The 20167-nt window shown below is 44.0% G+C and overlaps 1 protein-coding gene and 2 long non-coding RNA genes across 5 annotated transcripts in view; 1 reads left to right on the plus strand and 2 right to left on the minus strand.

Moving 5' to 3' along the window:
* Positions 1-1491, minus strand: part of LOC106506385 — a 40793-nt gene extending 39302 nt beyond the window's left edge. Inside the window, exons 1-2 of one of the 2 annotated variants that reach the window (XR_002339114.1) lie at positions 1115-1450; positions 685-992 (exon numbers count right to left, since the gene is read on the minus strand). This is a non-coding gene — a long non-coding RNA (uncharacterized LOC106506385). Of the gene's footprint in view, positions 1-684 lie in introns of both variants that reach the window. The other variant, XR_001301650.2, reaches the window with a different exon arrangement.
* LOC106505782 lies at positions 8962-12956 on the plus strand. Its single transcript, XR_001300514.2, has 2 exons — positions 8962-9256; positions 10410-12956. It is a non-coding gene; the product is annotated as an uncharacterized LOC106505782 (long non-coding RNA).
* Positions 16090-20167, minus strand: part of IRS1 (insulin receptor substrate 1) — a 61476-nt gene continuing 57398 nt past the window's right edge. The window contains 1 exon segment of one of the 2 annotated variants that reach the window (NM_001244489.1): positions 16090-17156. The gene's annotated coding sequence lies outside the window, so the exon portion shown is untranslated. 2 annotated transcript variants of the gene reach the window in all.

Below are 20167 nucleotides of genomic sequence, written 5' to 3' on the forward strand. Positions count from 1 at the left end.
TCCATACTAGAATGTTTATTCCTCCATTCATCCCATAGGTATTTATTAAAGACAAATTATGTGGGCGGCATTGGGGGCGACGTAGAGAAAAAGAGAGTTTGTGGATGGGGAAAGGCAGAAAGTTAACAAGCAAAAAAATAAACCCAGGGATAATTGCAGACGAAGGTCAGGGCCGTGAAGAAACTGAAACAAAAATATGCAACAGAGGTGGCAGGGGGGAGATAGACAAAGGGGTCTCTGGGAAGGGAGTGTGTGGGCTCAAAGCAGGGTAAGAGGGAGGCACCCATGAGAAGTTCTGAAGCCAGAGCATCTGGGGAGGAGGGAGAGTCAACGTGGCTCAGAGTTGAGGAAGCCACTGAGAGCAGGGTGAGGGAAGGAAGGCTGGAGAGGGAGAGGGTGCGAAGAGAGGGGGGCAGTCCCAGGGTTGGGGGGGGATGGCCTTGATGCAGCGCCCACATGACTGGGCACTACCTTGAAGACTTGGTCCACTGGCTTGTGCTCAGTCTCCCATCTGCCATTGTGCTTGACTCCTGGGGAGATGGTACCCAGCAGCCCACCCACCCACAGATGGTTGTGAAAGGTAGAAATAAAGGGAAGGAAGGAAGGAAGACAGGAGGGGAGCGAGAGGGAGGGAGGAAGCAAGGAAGCGGGGAGGGAGACTACAGAGCAGACATCCATACAGACCATGTCAGGGGCTCAAGGACAGAGCCGGCCGCCTTGGTGGGTGGAGACATGGTCCATCCTCCGTGGACATTCGGTGTCACACCGTCCCTTTCCTCGGGTGGTCCCAGATGGTGGCGGGGGCTGGGGAGCTGGGAGGTCCGTGCGAAGGACAGCTCATCCCTGCCTCTGGCTCCCATCGCTGGCGGTTCTGTCTCTCAGGTCCCAGATAACAACTGTCAGATGGTCTCCCTGTGAAGCAATAAGCTTCCCCCAAACAAAGAGGCCGGCCAAGCTCCAGAAAAGCTGCAGTCTGGACAAAACACACAAGCCTGGAAAAAATTAAGAGTTCATGAGCAGCTGAACAAAGGACCTGGGGGAAATGCAAGGGGTTAAACCCCAGCACACAATGTTCCCGACGCCCTTGAACGCACAAGCAGAAAAATCATCGCACCTCCTTGGTAAAGGGAAAAAGAAACCACGGGAGAAACAAGTCAGTGTTTTCGTAGGAGAACTAAAAATAATGCTGTGAGAGGTCGGCCCAGCCCAGAAATGGAGGAAAAGAGAAATGACAGACAGTAGGGAAAGGCGAGAAACAAGGCAGGCAGGGGGCAGGAGCCCAGCTCCTTCACAGCCTTCGGGGCTGGGGGAGGGAGGCTTTCCCCCTGGACCTGCTCCTCTGTGGCGGGGGGATCTAGACTACAGATGAAGCAGAAATCACAGCCTCTCCTTAAATATTTTTCTTCATTCATTTTCATCTTAAATATAAAAGGAAGTAAACTCAAGCCTGGCCCACCCCAAGAGCCAAATGTTGTAGGGGGTATTTGCTAAGACACAAACATCTCCAAAAGAAGGCTTCGGGGAGTTCCCATTGTGGTTCAGGGGGTTAAGAACCCTATTAGTATCCACGAGGAAGCGAGTTTGATCCCTGGCCCCGCTCAGTGGGTTAAGGATCTGGCATTGCTGTGGCTGTGGTGTAGGCTGGCAGCTGTAGCTCCGATTCAACCCTGAGCCTTGGAACTGGCATATGCCGCGGGTATGGCCTTAACAAGAAAAAAAGAAGAAGAAGGCTTATGATTCAGAATAAAATAGCAGCATTTGGACGAACAAGAAGTGTGAGAGTGAGAGGCTCCGGAAGCATATTTGAAGCCAGCTTAAAGAATTAAGTGAGCAGGACTGGATGGCACAAGGGGTTGCAGTCTCAGCTTATAGCTTAAGAAAGGAATGCAATAGCTGGAATTAAAGGCAGAACTAGCTAACCTCTTCATCATTTGTAACATCCAGTTTCCTCATGGGTGCCAGTTTTGTGCTCAGAAAGTTGTATGACTGTGTTTCTGAGACAGAGAGCCATAGTGGCAATATTCCATCTATGGCTTCACCATAAATTTTCCTTTGTACACAGGCCTTTTTCACCAGAAAGATAGGCGCAAGGAAAACGCGAAGCAAGAAAGACGCTTATGTCCAAGGCCTTTGAAACGCCACAGTCATAATGAAGGTAGACCCCACCGTTTTGGCACAAAGAAAGAGATTTTGTCCAAACGTTGTAAAGATGTTTAGAATTTAAATTATCCAACAAGGTCTGTAATGTACATGGTGCCAGCTGCAGGCGAAGCACAATTCCACATGCTCTGCATATGGTGAGAGTGCCTTGAATGCTCTCCAAACCTCTGTAAAGCAAATATCATCCCCACGTCACAGATGGAAACACTATGGCTCCAAGAGGTTAAGAATTTTTCCCACGGTCTCATAGCTGGTAAATGGAATTTCCAGGTTGGTCTGGGACTGCCTCAGCAATATAGCCCCCACCGGGTTTTGTTTGCTTGTTTGTTTGTTTGTTTGTTTGTTTAATGGCTATACTGCAGCATATGGAAATAGCCAGGTCTGGGACTAAATCTGAGCGACAGCTGCAGCAAAACCCAATCCTTTAATCTATTGCACAAGGCCGGGGAACCCCAAGCCTCCGCAGCAACCCAAGCCGCTACAGTTGAATTCTTAACCCATTGCGCCCATTGCGCCACAGGGGGTGCAATAAAAACTTTTCTGCAATAAAAACTCATCACCGTGTCATGCCTCTCCCCACATGCTTGCCCTGTGTATCTCTTCCTCTGGCTGCTAATTCGGACTTTTAAAATCCTTTGTAGTAAATCAGTAATCTAGTAAGTTAAAAAAAACCAAAACCCTCATCACTCCACAACCACGTAGAAAAACTTAAATGGAAGATTTCGACTTTGTGGTCATCTTCGGTGAAAATCTTTGATAAGTGATTACGTTTTCATTGGCGGCTCAACATTTTGATAGAACACACGCAGTGGGCATAGTATTCTTACCTGCAATGGGGTTTTCCTAAAGAAGCTATTTTGAGTGTATAATCTCCAAAGAGAAATGCTGTTTTTACATTTTTGGCTGAGGGTTTCTTTGTGTCATGAAGATCAACTCCACTGCTGGGGCATGAAAGAGTAAAAATAGATTTCCATTAGTAGCAACAAGTAGGAGTTGTTTGTCAGCCAGAAGGAAATTCTTTCATTCTTTTTCTGCTTTGGTTCTTTTTCTGCCAATAGTTAAGCAAGGGTCATTAGAGGGTGGTCAGAGCCAACTTCACGTACGAGTAGGTGGTTGCCTACAAAAGCTGATTTCAGAGATGGGAGCCCAGGGGTGTTGATCCCAGGCAAGACTTCAGGGCAACAGCCAAGCAGGGACCCATCCCCCCAAAACGAAGGAGAACAAGTTTAGCTCTGATGGAGTTTTCCAGAATTACAATTATTCAGAAACTCTGCAAATAAGGTTTCTTGATTGCAAACATGCATGCTTTATGTCATTGTCAAAGTAAACTTTTATCTTTTCTTTTTCTTTCTTTTTAGGCTGCACCTGTGGCATGTGGAAGTTCCCAGGCTAGGAGTCGAATTGAAGCTGCAGCTGTGGCCTACACCACAGCCACGGCTACATAGGATCCTAGCCTCATCTGCAAACTATGCCTCACCTTGTGGCAATGCCAGATCCTTAACCCACTGAGCGAGGTCAGGGATTGAACCCGAATCCTCCTAGATACTAGTCAAGTTCTTAATCAGATGAGCCACACCAGAAAATCCTAAATCTTTATCTTAATTTCATAAAGAAAAGGGAACCCCTTACCATATTCTTTCAAGACTCATTGCCTGTAAAGCACTAAATCTTCTCCAACTAAACAAAAGCTCTCCCACTAAACATCTCTCCATGTGGACACCTAAAACCCTGCGATTAACAATTAGTTCCCATTGTTCTCGTCCTTCTGGGTAGATTTTCTTTTTTGAGCCAAATGCATTTCATATATCTTTGCGGGGAAAAATAGTTTATCAGATGTGTTTTCGACTCCAGAAAGTCCCTGGATCCCAAGAAAACATTTGGTGAAGGGGGAACGCCCAACCTCAACCCATGTGTAGAGCTGAGCAGAGAAAAAAATAGGAACAAAATTCACTCACCTAATATTTTGCCCTCAGCCAGTCCCTAACTTTATCAAATTTGCTAGGACATCATAAAGATCATGAAATTCTATGATTCGAAGACACCATCTCTGCTTTGCCTCTTTAATGAGCCTCCTGGAAGTTATAGCCATACCCAGGAAAACACTAGGTTTGATTTTAGAGTGTTGACAAATTTTTGAATCCCATGTTAAGATCAGATAAGCCTCATATTTTATAAACAAAGAAGGAGAGAGCCGGAGAGAAGTGCTTTGCTCCAAATCACTCAGTTAGGGGCAAAGCAACGATGAGAGCCGCAGTCTCCCACAGTCACTGAAAGGAACACCCCCGTCGGATTCCCATCTTTCAAACATTTCAGCAAACACAAAAAGGAGGGTGACTCTACTCAGGAAGAAGTGTGTTGAGCTCAGCCAAACTTACTTCTTTTACAACAGATAAAGTAAACCAGATTCAGAAATCTACATTTTTTTTTTTAACTGATGGGGCAGGGGACCCTACTAACTGGAATAATTTGTGTGTGCTGGTGATGAGATGGGGGGGGATGTAAAGTTAAAGGAACTATTGGAATTTAAACCAGAAACATTCTGCTGATGTTAAAAACAAGTTAGCTGTTTTAGATGCATCATTAACTTTCCTCCTTGAATTTTATGGTGGGGCGGGGAAGGAGGGGGGCTGTGGTGTGCGTGCATGCATGTGTGTGTGTGTGTGTGTGTGTGTGTGTGTATGAGTGGTGTGGTATGGTGTGTGCGTGTGTGTATTTGGCTGCCATCTTCTGTGAAAAGCAAATGAGAAGCTGAATTTAACCCTATGAGGAGAAGCTCTTTATCAGGAATTGAACTTGAAAAGGTTAATGAGAGACAGCTGAGGATCTCTTTCATGACAACTTAACCAGAAGCCCCCCCCCCAAAAGAAGGGGAAGAAAGTTGGACATGGGAGATGGGAGTGGGGGAGGGGTATAGGTTATGTCCGGGGACGGGAACGAGGAATCAAAAACTTTCCACATGGCCGCATAATTAAACATCTATTGATAGCAAGGGGAGGAGTTCCCTGGTGGCCTAGCTATTAAGGATCCAGCATTGTCACTGCTGTGGTTCAGGTCACTGCTGGGACTCAGGTTGGATCCTCAGCCTGGAAACCGCTGCATGTTGCAGACACAGGCAAAAAAAAAGCAGTGGGAATATGTGAAAGCCAAAAGTTATTTTAAAAGAGATTTATCATTTCTCTGTTAGCACCTGAAGACCAGACAGAGGAAGGCAGCCCTTTAAAACAAAACAATTTGTAGCAACATGGATGGAATTGGAGATTCTCACACTAAGTGAAGTAAGTGAGAAAGAGAAAGACAAATATTATATGATATCAGTTCAATGAGGATTATAAAATATGGCACAAATGAACCTATCTACAGAACAGAAACAAACTCATGGACATAAAGAACAGACTTGTGGTTTCCCAGGGTGCGGGGGGCAGTAGGATGGATTGGGAGTTAGGGGTTAGTAGATGCAAATTATTACATTTAGAATGGATAAGCAATGAAGTCCTACTGTATAGCACGGGGAACTCTCTCCAATAACTTGTGACAGAACGTGATGGAAAATAACATGAGAAAAAGAACGTATATATGTGTATAAATGTATATATACAACCTGTATATATATATATATATAACTGTAAATATATATATAATTTCTGCTGTATAGCAAAAATTGACAGAACATTGTAAATCAACTATCATAATTTTTTTAAATAAAACAGAAATACGAATTAAAAAAAGAGAGAGAACTTTCCAACAGGACATTTTCCAACAACGCAGTGTCATAAATATGCATCAGGATTTCAAAGATGTGGATTTTTTGTTCAGTGTCCATATCTCAGTTGTTCAAAGTCTAGACTTAAAGCTCTCCAGTTGGATGGAACCGAGCTGGAATCCCAGCGCTACATTTACCCACTGAGTGGCCTTAGGCAACTTTTATTTTTTACTTTCCAAAGTGGTGTTACATGTAATATCTACAAATCTTTGAGATGAAGGCACATGAGTTGATCCATGACCAGGGATAGGCATGTAGCAAAATGCTTGATAAATGTGAGCTGTGGGTGTGACTCGGGTTTTCGCTATATCTGATCCAGGAGGAGTTCTGAATTCAGGGGCGAGAGACTGGGGACCTTAGATTCTTGACTCTTCTTAGGGAGTTGTACCATAGATAAATAAAGAATTCCACCCAGCAGGACCCCTTCGAGATTCTCTGATGCTTTCTGCTCTCTTTGAAAGCCAGGCTTGGAGCATCTCCAATTGGCTGTTTTGATTCCTCATTCCAGCTTTGAGGTCCTCATGGCTGTCCTATCTCAGTGCCTCTCCTGTTCCCTACTTGCCACCCAGCTGGCTATCCAGGTCAAAGTCAGGAACCCTCCAGGACAGGACTTTTCAATCCGTGCGAGCTTCACCCACCCCATCCTGAGCCATGAGAGTATCTCAGAACTTGCCAGGAACGGGGCATGGAAGCCCTTTGAGAATCTGTTTTAATCAATTTGGTATAAATATGGTTTTAAAATAAAGTCACGTAAAATGGGGGGTGGAACAGAAATCCAGTTTTCTTACCCATAAAACAAGTGGGCCAGACATGCTGAGATCTGAGATCCCATCCAGAACAAATACAGGAACGTCAAGGGAGTAAGAACTGGCCCTTGTGCCGTAGAGCTGCATATAAATTTTCCTCAATAATATCATGAGTGTGATGAGTAAATAAATAGTAGGATTTTTTTTCTTTTTTTTTTTTTTTCTTTTTAGGGCCGCACCTGGGGCATATGGAAGTTCCCGGGATAGGGGTGGAATCAGAGATGCAGCTGAAGACCTACACCACGGCTTGTGGCAATGCCGGATCCTTAATCCACTGAGTGAGGCCAAAGACTGAACGTACCTCCTCATGGATGCTAATCGGGTTCTTAACCTTTGAGCCACAACAGGAACTCCCAATTTAATTTTATAATCTAAAACTACCAAGGTATCGTGTTCCTATCTAATGACTTAATTTATAACAATGCTTCGTTGTTGTTTTTTTTTTAAATCCAATAATCCTCAACTATTTTATCATCCACTCATAGGTATTGTCTTCTGGCTGGAATTCACACTCCTGGCGCTGTCTTGTCCGCACTGCAGTAGAGGACGAGTTGGAAAAAGGGACTCGAAAGGGATGCTCGTTTTCTTGTCTCTGCTATTGGTAGGGGTCCTGCTGTTCTACAGACCACAACTTACTTTGAGTTGCCTTTGGACCCTCCTAAGGAAACTCCATCTCAATTTGAAAAAGACAGCTTTTAACTCATGATTTAAAAAAAAAAAAAAAAAATGTTTTTTTCTCGTCTGTTAATCTAGAAATACTGAGACAGCAAGAAAAACATATCATCCCAGATTTACTTTAATTCAGTTCCAAGTGCCTAACAGAAGAGTACCTTGGCGGTGTTGATGAAATGTAAAGAAGACCTTTTCGCACTTGGATGACCGACAGCATAGGGAATTAAGATAAGGTAATAAACTCTGTCCAACAGCACTATAATTGTGGCCACAGAGCTCCAGAAAGTTCCTGAACAGGAGAATTTCAGAAGCCCAGTGCAGGGGACTTTGCCTCATCCCAATTCTCTCTCTTAAAACACATCTAATTAGAGGGCTGGGCAAACAGTTTTATAAAGGATCAGATAATAAGTGTATTACTTTGGAGGGGGTGGCGTTTGGTCTTTGTCAAGATTACTTAACCTACCATTGCAGCGCCAGAAGCAATGTGTAAATGAATGAGCACAGCTATGTTCCAATAAAACTTTATTTACAAAACAGGCATCTGGGCTGGATTGGGCTGACCCCTGATTTATTGATCAGGGAGGGGTGTGATGTATGGCAAAATTCCAGCCCGTGGGGATTCACTAAAATTCTCATCCAACCCCTCTGTGTTTTTTTATAATATTTTGTTTTCTTTCTCATTATGAACATGAGACATGATCACTGGAAAAAGTTTATAGAAGAAAAAAGATAAAAAAAAAAATCATCCATACTGCCATCAGACCTACCACGTTTTAATAATTCTAGATATTCCGTTTTGCTTTGTTTGGGATTTTGTTATATAGAATGAGGATACTGTGGTGTGTACCTGCAAATCGACCTAATTCTCTTGTTTTTATGCTGTTTCCTACATAAATTTAGACCAATTTTTACTAATCCCTACTTCATAGGTTGTTTTTCCAGGAGCCCTGAGTCACACCAGCAATATCATCGCTTCTCTTACATTTACAGTGAAGGCTTGTGGTGCTTGCAATTTGGAGCCACTTCCACCGAGAAGGAAGCGGAAAGGACACTGCCCGGTGAGTGCCAACAACACATTCCACCAAGGTCAGGGTGTAGAACAGCCCTGGAGAGAAGGAGTGTGTGCCTCTGTGTTGGGGAAACAACTTGTTACGAATTTAGTTTCCTGAGGCCCCTGTTAGAATCTCTGCTATAAGCCCTCCAGGAAATTCTGCACGGGGAGTGTACAGTCCAGGCTTTGAGGAGCACTGTGGGTTATGGGGTTCAGAGATGCCATCCCCCAACACAGCCCTTTGGCACACTGAATATTTTAAGCTGAAGGCATCTGAGAAACAGCACAAGCAGGAAGGTCACTCTGACCTTCTCCCTCCCCTCTTCCCCTGAAATAGGTCATAAAACCCTCATGTGAGAGGTGCCCTCCCTACACCCAGAGGAAAGGAGGCGCATCCTTATCTGCAAAGACAAAGAGCCGCCAAGAAGAATGCGAACAAACAGGTCTGGCACAGTCCCTCCCCCCGCGCCCCGCCCCGAACCCATCCGCATCCCCCTCCGGCTGGACCGCTACCTCGCACTCCTTAACCTGTCCTAGTCCTCCGCCCGTGCCCACTCTCCATCAACCCCAGTGTAATGCTACTCAGCTAGCTCTTTCTTCAGGGCATCCTTTGGAAAGGATCCCCTGGCATGGAAAACTCGGTACGCGTACATCTGTTGGCATGTCTCTGTTAATATGTCTTGGTCCGTTTAATTTTCAGATCCAGCCAGGGACCTTAAGAGAGTCAGGAAGCCTTTTCCTCCCGGGCAAGGGGTGTGACTGAGAAGACTGTGTGTTGGAGAAGCTTCGACCACTCCATCGCTTCAGGTGAGGGCTCGCTCCAGCTCACGTGACCGTTTTTTTTTTTTTTCCTAGGGCCAGTCTCATTTGCCACATCATTGGCATCTTTTGTAGGGAACGTAAGGGGTTCTGATCTAACAGGTTTACAGCAGGCCATGTGTAAAACCTGATGACTGAAAACACAGGCGTTTGCTTCTTTTTTTTTTTTTTTTTTTTTTTTTTGTGGCTTTCCCGTTTCACCTACTGCCCTGGTGCCTTCCTAAATAGAGTTCTCTCTCTATTCTGGTGCTAAAAAGAGGTGGGGGTTTTTTTGTTTGGTTGGTTTTTTAGGGCTGCACCTGCAGCATATGGAAGTTCCCAGGCTAGGGGTTGAATTGGAGCCACAGCTGCCAGCCTACGCCACAGCCATGGCAATGTAGGATCCGAGGCAAATGTGTGACCTACACCACAGATGCTTAGCCCAGTGAGTGAGGCCAGGGATCAAACCCGCATCCTATGGATACACGCAGGTTCTTAACCTGCTGAGCGCAACGGGAGCCCCAGGGGTGAACTTCTTGAGGAAACAAATCAGGAGTCAGAAAAAGCTTTTTGACACGAATGAACTAAACACAAAGATAAAGAACGGAAATCAATGTGATAAGGGCCTCTTATTTCATAGGGTGAAACGTATGTACACTGGACAGAGCTTTCCTTCAGGTTCATGGGAGGTCATATTTGCTCAGTATGCTAGTAACAAGTAGTTTGGGTGGTGATTTTTTTTCTTTTTGGCCTCATGCACGGCATGTGGAAGTTCCCAGGCCAGGGATTGAGCCCACAGCACTGCAGTGACAATGCTAGATCCTTAACCACTAGGCCACCAGGGAACTCTGGAGTGATAACGTTTTTTGGTTGTTATTGTTTTCTTTTCACGGCTGCACCTGCCACAGATGGAAGTTCCCAGGCTAGGGGTTGAATCGGAGCTGTAGCTTCGGGCCTACACCACAGCCACAGCAACTTGGGATCCAAGTTGCATTTGCAGTCTATGATGCAGCTTGTGGTAACGCTGGATCCTTAACCCACTGAGCGAGGCCAGGGATTGAACCTGCATCCTCACAGACACTATGTTGGGGTGTTAGCCTGCTGAGCCACAACAGGAACTCAGAAGTGATAATGTTTTTAATGTAAAGAACTTATTTTTAAGTTTTTGGAAACCAGAGACTTGCAGTGGCATTGATGAGACTATGGACTATGCCATGAAGCAGTCCATGGCTGAGAGACTGCTGGAGCCCATAGTAGCCGGTGACCACAGCCATGCCCTTCTCTCTTCTGCTCTCCCATCTGCGAAATAAGAATAATGATGTATCTGCCTCTGAGTTGCTGGAAGGATAAAATGAGATGACTGCTGTAAATCCTGATGGCTAACCTAGAAGGAATGCAGAATAAAACTACTGTTTATAACAGAATTATAAGCTCTATTATACAGGTAATTACAAATGCTCCTTGACTGGTAATTCTCGCACGCACTTTATTGACAACATTTTACTTGCTATAGTTTGTTTCTGAATGTGTGCAAAGGTAATAAGACAATTATGCTGTAAATTGCACCATGAATTCACCCCAACTAGACTTCCCTCAAATTAATACTAATTAGTGATGTACAATACTGATACTTGTAATTTCAATGGAAGTTAGAGGGATGTTTGCTTTGCAATACCACTGGGAGAGAAAAAAATCAGTTGTTTTTTTTAAATAAACGGAGGAAGCTAATATAAAGTGAAGATGAAATAATGACTTCAAGCATTTATTCAGTCATGTTGTGTGCTGCTTCTTAACAATAAACATATCATTTACAACACTAAGCAGAAGGAAGACTCCTCTAGCCTGTGTACCAAATAAGGACAAAAAAGACAGAAAACCCAGCCTTTTTACTCTCAATGGAGCATCGCACTCATTAAAAAAAAAAAATTTTTTTTAATTAATCTCAGGCGTTCCTGTCGTAGCTCAGCAGAAACGAATCTGACTAGGAACCATGAGGTTGCGGGTTTGATCTGTAGACTCACTCAGTGGGTTAAGGATCTGGCTTTGCCATGAGCTGTGGTGTAGGCCAACAGCTGTAGCTCTAATTGGACCCCTAGCCTGGGAACCTCTGTGTGCCTCGGGTGTAGCCCTAAAAAAAGCAAAACAACAACAACAAAACAAACAAACAAACAAACAAACAAAAAAACCTCAAAGCTGTTTCCAAATGTTTAATAACCTGAGTCCACCCTAATAACATAAGACAGATCAATCACCTATTTCAATTGTTTAAGCAGGAAAGCTCAATTTGGGAGGAGTGGGGGAGTTGGCTCCGGTACACTGGCAACCTGCTTTATTAGTTTCAAAAACCATTGTTGTTTTTGAAAAGGGTTTTTCCAGCCCTTCTAGTGGTAACAATCCAAAAGACTCTGCTTGTACAGAAACCAGGATTTCCCAAACTTGCCCATCACAAGAGTCCCCTGTTTAAACACATATTCCCAGACAGCCCTAGGGAATCAGCCTTTCTAAGTGGCTCTAGTCATCAGACAATTTGGGCAACACCTCCCTGCAGTGGCTCTTGACCCTGATCATGTGCTGGAGTCTTCTGGGGAGCACAAAAAGCAGCCTCGGCAACACCTGAGGCCTGGACCCACCGCAGACAAAAGAAATCACCATCTCTGGAGCTGGCCTGGCCCCTGGTTTTTGGTTTTGGCTGTGTCTGCCGCACGTGGAAGTTCTTGAGCCAGGAATCCAACCTGCGCCACAGCGGTGGCAGTGCCGGATCCTTCACCCCCTGTGCTACAAGAGAACTCCATCGCTGGTGTTTTTCCAAAGCTACCCAGAGGATACGAACCATCTCAGGCCCCCCGTCCCATCCCCAGGCCTCCTCAAGGGCAATCTGCATCAGAACAAGAGCTTCGGCGATCTACGTGCACACTGAAGGTGGACAAGGCTGTCCTCGTGCCTCCCAACAAACAGAACTCATATCTTTCCACCCCAGAAGGATGGATTTTTTGGCTCTCCTTTCCCTCTAGCCACCACAAGAAACTCACCCTCTTTCCAGGTCTTTTTCTTTATACTCTTGGCCATTGAAAGCCAAGTGAAGAGGGACAGGGTGAGGCACACCTCTCCGTTCCAAAATCATTTATTAACGTAGGTTCGATGGTATACACTGCTCTTACCCAATCGAATGCCCCGGAAAAACTTTAATTGGCAGTTTCAGTTTCATGTCCCATAAATCAAAAACATGAAGGATCACTAGCATTCACATCCGTGAACTCATTTAGACAGTTTTCTTTAATTAACGATGAAGACACTACAGTTCTAAGTACCAGACAGCATCGGGGGTGGGGGGGGGGGGACTGAAAAGCATAACACTATAAAGAAGACTGGGAAAAAAGTGAATCTAAATAAAAATATATACCTGGCCTGGTACCCATTACATATATACATAATACATATGTTATACACATATTTACAATAAATGTTTTGGTAGCAATACAGACCATGCATTGGTCCTTTTGAACACAGATGACGTAGCACCCAAATCAGCACCACCATCTTAAGATGAAAAACCCAACTGCACAGACATTAAAGGAAAAAAATAGATATGTATTTGATTTGGCCCACCCTGTAGCCAAGAGGTGTAAGGAAAGAACTCAGTGAGAAAAAATGGTTCCAGGAACTGCATTCTTAAGCCAATAGCAAAGTTCTAAAAAGAAAAAAAAAAAAAGGAAAACAGCAGTAAAGACGTCTATAGAGACTGGTTTTCCTGATTACTGAACTCTGTCCTATCATGTGACATATTGGTGCCACTGGGAAGATGAACCACAAAAATTAAGAGCAAGATTGAAAGGCCAGGCGCATAGCAAAAGTCTGCCATACTAGATCTCTTGGTGTATATATCACAGATGCCAAATCATCAACAGACTAGGAAAAGACAACTTTCCAGCTCTGCCCTGTTTTTCTAATCATATTAGCTAATTCTAAGTTCTTGATTACTGACGAATTCGTTAAGAGGAGGGTCGAACACCTCCAGTATCATCCCACCTCCTCCCAGCACTTAATTTGATGCTCTGGGTACAAGCAGGGAAGGAATCCAACATGCCATCTGACTCACCCTTTGTCTCTCCAGCCCTGGGAGACTGACTCAGAGAGCAACGAAGGACCCCTGCGACCTCCTCTGGCCTGGCTTTGGAAATGACCAAAGGCACCCAGTTTAACCCCTGGATGGTCTACTGACTGCAAGGCTCTATTTGCCCGCCATGACTACACTCACGGAGCCGGGTCTTTCTTTTCCTGTTGGCAAGGTCATGTTTCCTCACATCCCTAGAAATGCCTGCTGCTTCCTCTCAAATTTCTCAGCTGCCCATACGAAGGCAGCATTACCTCCATCTAACACACTCAAGGTCCTAGGAACACTAATTCCCTTGTCAAGTCACTGTAAAGAGCGAGTTCCCACCTGGCCTCCATCTCTTCTTCCCGTGCCTTCTAGAGGGGTCCTCTCTCTTCAATCAAGGTCTGAATTCCCACAGTGTTTCTAGTTTCAGCACCTCCTTGTGTGACAGGCTGACCTACAGAGCTCTGCTGACGTGGTTGGAACACCTCCCACCAAGCCTGTGTTTTGTGGCTCTTGTTGTCAGTGGACGCTGGGCTCCCCTACCCCATTTTGAAACCACCTGCAGTGAATAAAATGAAGGTTTTCAACTACACAGCCTATCAAGCTCAGGATGCAAGACTGAACAAAACAGGGCTTTGGTAGTGTCGGATACGGGTTTTTACCGTATAGTAAAATGGTTTAATATACTTTAAATGTCTCATGTCAAAGAAGGCTAGGAGACAAGAGTTAGGGAAAGAAAAGTTAAAAAAAAAAAAAAAAAAAAAACTCCTTGTGGCTAGACGATTTTTAGAAAATCCATTTTTGCACTCAACTTAGTCAAGAGAGTCCCTGACCTTTGCAAGTGAGCAAGAAGTGGCCACAGAGGTAACATCAGTACTGAATCGTCATTATTGACTCAGGTGGTTGATCATTAATGGATTCTCTTCACTTTTAAGGGTTCTAGGACCTTTTCTTTTTTCCCCCAGAATAAAGATATCATCAAAGTCATAGAACATATTTGTTCTTCCCACAAAGGAGAATTTTAACACTCTGCCTAAGTCTCTAAGAAAGAACACTGTGAAAGGTTGGTCTCATGAAGAAAAAGCCCCTCACTTGTAGTTACCCAGAGGCCACTAGAAGCCCTATTCATGGAAGCCCTTGGCTGACCTACAAATACTTTGAAATGGATAAAAGCCAAGTCTCCTGAATAGGAACTGAACACAAGGACTTAGCAGCTGATGGTGCTCAAGGTCAACCCCTCATGGAGACAGAGCATGAGTTTTTGCCTTAAATACCAGCAACTTCCAGTTTTAAAGGGATGAGGTTTGACACCAGCCTCAAACCCCACTCAGGGATGGTGAGGAGCAGCTTAAATAAGAATTTCTACCTGTACGCCATTTGACTCACCAAAACATCAGAGAACTAGAAACCAAGAGAGATGGTTTTTCCAGTCTGGGTCCTTGTTCTCACCCCAGGTATGTTGACAGTCCCACATGCAGAGGTATCTTGGTAATAACATATTCAAAGTTCAGGTTCCTTGAGAAGTAATAGCCACCTTTACAGGGAAATGGTTGGGGCCAACGTGGTTGGTTGATTTCCTGTTAACTACTTATGGCCTCAATGGAAGAGAGTGGGACAGCTTGCTTTCGCCCTACACAAGCAAGAGTATGAGTCAGAATACTTGAAAAAAAAAAAAAAAAGTACGTTAATTTGACTAAGAAAGTCTTTTTGATCCAAGAGTTTAACAAAAAATAAGATAAAAGCTTTCCTATCAGACTTGTAAAATCGGTCTTGTTCTCTCCTGATAGGAAACGGTGTCATTCAGCAAGTTCCTCGAAAACAATGGATTCTTATGACTACAGACCTATTTCATCTTAGAAATTGATGAGCATGCAAACGATTAGAATCTGCAACAATGAACATTGTACAACAGTCTGTGAGGTCCATGCCATCCGGTGGAATTAACAGTAACACAGGCCTCAGCAGTGAGGGGTTCCACTGATCTCCACTCCCTTTTGAGTAGAGTTGGGGTGCATTCCCGATCCGTGGGTACGGGGGCAGCGGCCACGGCAATGGCCCCCAACCCTGGCCCTTTCCTGGCATCCCCTCCCCTACCCAGGGAACTCAAACCCCTTCCGTGAAAGAAAATGTTGCTTTTCTCAACAGCAGGGCTGGGCATTCCTGACAGAGAGTTTACCAGGACGCCCTCGGAGGGAGCCTGAGATTAGGCTCAATTCACTTAACCTTTAGGTTTCCTGGTAAAAAGATTCACAACTCTCTAGGTAATTTTTTTTTTTTTTTTAAGTACATTCACTGCCATTTCTCGTTCATAAGGAAGAAATTCCAGGTTGGGTGTAGTTTCCAAACAAGAAAAGGATTAACGTTTTCACTGCTGGCTAGATGTTTCAGTGGCAGGTCCTGAAGCGTGGACGAGCTCTCCATGCACTGGGCTGTATGAACGAATCACCACTAGGCCAGGAGCCACCTGGCCGCATGGACCAAGTTACATTCAGTTATGTGACGTCACATTGGACGTTCTCAGAAAAACATGAGTTAAAGAGTCTTCAGGAAGGGGATATGTATGCGGCCCTGGTCATGCTAAAAAACAATTTCTGGAATTTTAATTTATGGTTGGTTGGACATTAAAGACAAGCACTCACTTGTCTTAACATCTTTCTTGAGACAATGCAGGACATGACCGATCCTAACGTGTGCAACAGGGAAAAAACAAATGGTGCCAATGGAACAGGAAGCTTACAGAAGTGGGGGGAGGGGGAGAAGAAAGATCAACAGTCTCTAGTTTATTATGAATAGAAAGAAATTTCCAGAATTTACAAACACCCACATTGTTCATTCCAAAGAGAGCTTTTGATTCAAAGGGATCCCCCATGTCTCCTCCTCTTTACAGTATATACAATGGAAGACTCTGATTTCCTTTTTTTGCAATTTTGCTTCCATTCAATGGCCAAGTTCAAGCTGACACTTGAAAATACCCAGTAGCCTCTATCCTTCTTCAGTTTCATTAACATGGCCTACTGCCTTACAGAAAAAAAAAAAAAAAAAAAAAAAAAAAAATGAAGATCAATTCTTGGAAGGATCTCAGCTCAACATCAGGGCTATATTACACGACAAGTTATCAGCAAATATAACTATACAACTGAGAACCATCTATGGCACTATGATTCTTATTATATTATTTTTCTGAATTACAATCTTAAAACAAGGATCGTACCCTAGTCTACGCTGTTAGCCTTGTTTTAAGCCTCTGCTCCACTCTTTACAACAGAACACTGTATATACCTCAGTTCCACATCCAAAAAAGAGATGTGCTGTAAGAAAAGTTACATTTTAATTAAAAAAATTACACATATAAATCAAAAACCTATGTTAAATATTTAATACTCTCTCCACCCAACGCGAACAGTTTCGTATGAAATAATTTACAATGATGCTCTGTCGCACACAGTTTCAGCAGCAGATGAAATGTGTCTTGTAAATGCAATGAGCGTAAACCCATTCTCCCGTGGCATGGTGGAGGGCCCATCAGCTCATGTGGCCAGCTAAGTCCTTAAGGTCGAAGATGAAGTTTATGCAGGTTCATTGTTCTGGTGTCACAGTGCTTTTTATTTATTTATTTATTTTCTTGGCACGATAGAGAGCGTGCAGTTCAGTCAACAAACTCCTGAGGATTGTGTAAAGTAAACAAACTGAAATGGATGCATCGTACCATCTACTGAGGAGGAAGGTGTGAGGTCCTGGTTGTGAATCATGAAATAGAGTCTGGGTACCCATGAGTTTAAAGGAGAATTTGCTGAGGTCATTTAGGTCTTCATTCTGAAAAGGAAAAGGAAAGAATTCGTCATCATCGGCATCTCAAAATGAGGATCACTTTTTTCGGGTTTTTCTTTAAAAAGGGATGGCACCAGATAAGCTGGGGTCACAGGCACAAACAGTACTGTGTACGTAGGTAAAATCAACAAACAGTATTTAACTTCTTTTTTTTTTTTAATGCAAGGGTCTAAAGTAATCACAAACGGAAAAGAGTCAATATTAAGTCAGCAAACAAATCAATATGATTTGGAGGTTTCAGATGTTTAGCAACTCAAAAACATAAAACATCTTGATGTTCTTATGATCAAACCAAAAACGTCCACTACAGTTACTGTGTAAAACAACTACGAAGTATGGCACACAGGTTACAGTCAGGCTATGCTTACATATTTGAATTAAAAGTCAGCTGCAGATTTTAGAACTGGAAGTTGCAGGGATCAACCTTACAAAATCCGAAATCGGTTTTTAACATGACATTGTTTGACAGGAGAATTTCAGATGCAAAAGGATATCCAAGCCCAAGAGACCTGGTTGATCATTAAATAAAGAGAAGGTTCCGATGTAGATCTAATAGAAATAAGTTATTCTGCCAGAAACACAACATTTCTCCTATGAAATTTCAAAAGCCAACCTCAGGATGCGTTATTCATTTATCCCCAGAGAAGGAACACCTTTTCAACCTCCTAAAGCCTCTTTTGCTCTCAAGTCTTAATACCAGATAGTCTTCTGAGGTCTCTATTTTTCAGGCATCCCAAAGGTCTCTATAAATATCAATGTTTATAGAATGTCCTGAGCAGGAGGTGGCACAGAGCTAAGCAATAAATACCTGTTAAACGAGTGAATGGCTGCATTAGGCACTACAGAGGATACAAAGGTGAATTCTGCTATAGGCTCTTCTTTCTAGAAATTCTACCAAGGAAGGTAAGTTCCATTCCCAGATAGAATACAAAGAAACAGAGTGAATTCCATGATAGATGCACACGGGCAAAAAGCTCTAGATGCATTGAGGAGGGAGGGACGCGGCTTCTACCTGGGAAAGTAAAGGAAGTACCCTGCGGACACACTCGGCTTGGTTTGGAAGAAATGGCATAGTCTGGGGGTGTGGAAATGGGTATGGTGTTTCAGCATCTCCAGAGCCTAGCGCAAGGGCTGGCATCAAGAGAGAACTCCCCAAATAGGAGCGGAATGAATGGAAGGGACAAAGCACACTTCTGCTGAGGGCACAGAACCAAACAGCACCCGGAGGATGAGAGCAGCCCTGGACAGACCACGTGAGGAATGTGGCTTCCTTAGAAGCATCAGGTGTCTGCAAAGGGGTAGTCGGAGTGACATCTACAAATGTAGGACAGGGTAGATGGCGGGGAACCTTAATTAACAGGTCACCATGTTTCTAAATAAGTGAAGGGACACAGGACACGCTTTGTGATACGATCGATACGCAGCAGTAATGATCCATGTCCACTGTGAGGACAGTAATTAGACTTTAAAATCCGCACGAGGGAAAAGTCATCTCGGAGTTGCCGTTGTGGCTCGGCGGAAATGAATCTGACTCATATCCAAAACGATGCAGGTGCGATCCTTGGCCTTGCTCAGTGGGTTAAGGATCCGCTGCTGCAGGGCACTGCGGTGTAGGTCACAGACGCGGCTCAGATCTGGCGTTGCTGTGGCTGTGGTGCAGGCTGGCGGCTGCAGCTCCGATTCACACCCTAGCCTGGGAACCTCCATATGCTGTGGGTGGGCCCTAAAAAGCCAAAAAATAAATAAATAAAACAAAATCCACACAAGGTAATAAACATTGACAAATGCAACTTTTTACCCCCTTCTCTTGCTCCTTTTTGAAGGAGAGTATGGCTGGGACCGGTCAGCCCTCACCATGCCCAGAATGGCTTTCAGGTAAGTTGAAGATTACCAAATGCAGACTGGATTTTACCAGGAGACTTTCTATTCATTTCGCAATTATTAACTCTGCCCCTAAATGACAGAGAATGTCCGTTTTCTACTTAGAAATAAAGACCTGATGGGGAGACAGCAAGGTAAAAAACAAAACAACACAAAAATGCACCCCAGGCTTATCTCTTTAATTGCCAGAGACACCAGATCTGCTTTCATGTGCTTTCCAAAAAAAGAAAGGAAAACCTAGCCTTTCAAAAACTCCGGAGATCTTACTTTCAAGTTTCTCCTGAACTCACAATGCAAACTATCAGAATGTTCTTAAAAGATACCCACATACAGCTTAACACAGCTTCCTATGGCCAGGCCTGAACGTAGGTAGGAAGGCCATACTTTGCCAAAAGTCTGGAGCCACGTAAACTGCCAACTTATATAAAATAGGGGAAAAGTTTAGGGTGCACGGTATGTTTTTCATTTTACATTCTGGCTCTTAGCCAGAATGGCTGAATGAAGAGCTTAGCACAGGAACAAACTCTATCCAGTTTTGTCACATGTGCCAACCTGCATGGATGCAGAAGGGTGGAGACTGGAGGCCCTCTGAGGAGAGAAAAAAAAATCTGGCTTCACCAGATGCTGAAATCTTTTGCTCTGGGCCCCTCTGAAACCATCCTTGTAATCTGCCACAAGTAGTACCTTCAAAGAGCAGGAAATAAAAAGATATATCCGTTCCATCATATACCTTCCCCTTTAAGACCTCAGAATACTGCTTTTCAAAGCCTTTCTTGTAAATCCTGGTCAACACACCTCTCAGCCACTAATGCTACCTGCTGGCACCATCCATTTAGGAGCAGAGGGAAAAGGGAAAGTGGGAAAAAGAGAGGGAAGGCTGACGTGGAGGGGATGGGAACAGAACTATAAACAGGCAATAGAGGTCTGGAAATAGAGAGAGTCTGAAGTTCACAACAATTTATCTTTATACAAGGGTGTGTGTGTGTGTGCGTGTGTGTGCGGGCGCGCATGTGTGCATAAAGTTTAGCTACTGAGTAAACAATACGGATTTTTAACAGACACCCTCAGTGAGGACTGTCTGGCCCTCCCACCCCCACCCCTTGCAGCCACTTTGG

Source organism: Sus scrofa, chromosome 15, assembly GCF_000003025.6.
Source record: "Sus scrofa isolate TJ Tabasco breed Duroc chromosome 15, Sscrofa11.1, whole genome shotgun sequence".
NCBI lineage: Eukaryota > Metazoa > Chordata > Mammalia > Artiodactyla > Suidae > Sus > Sus scrofa.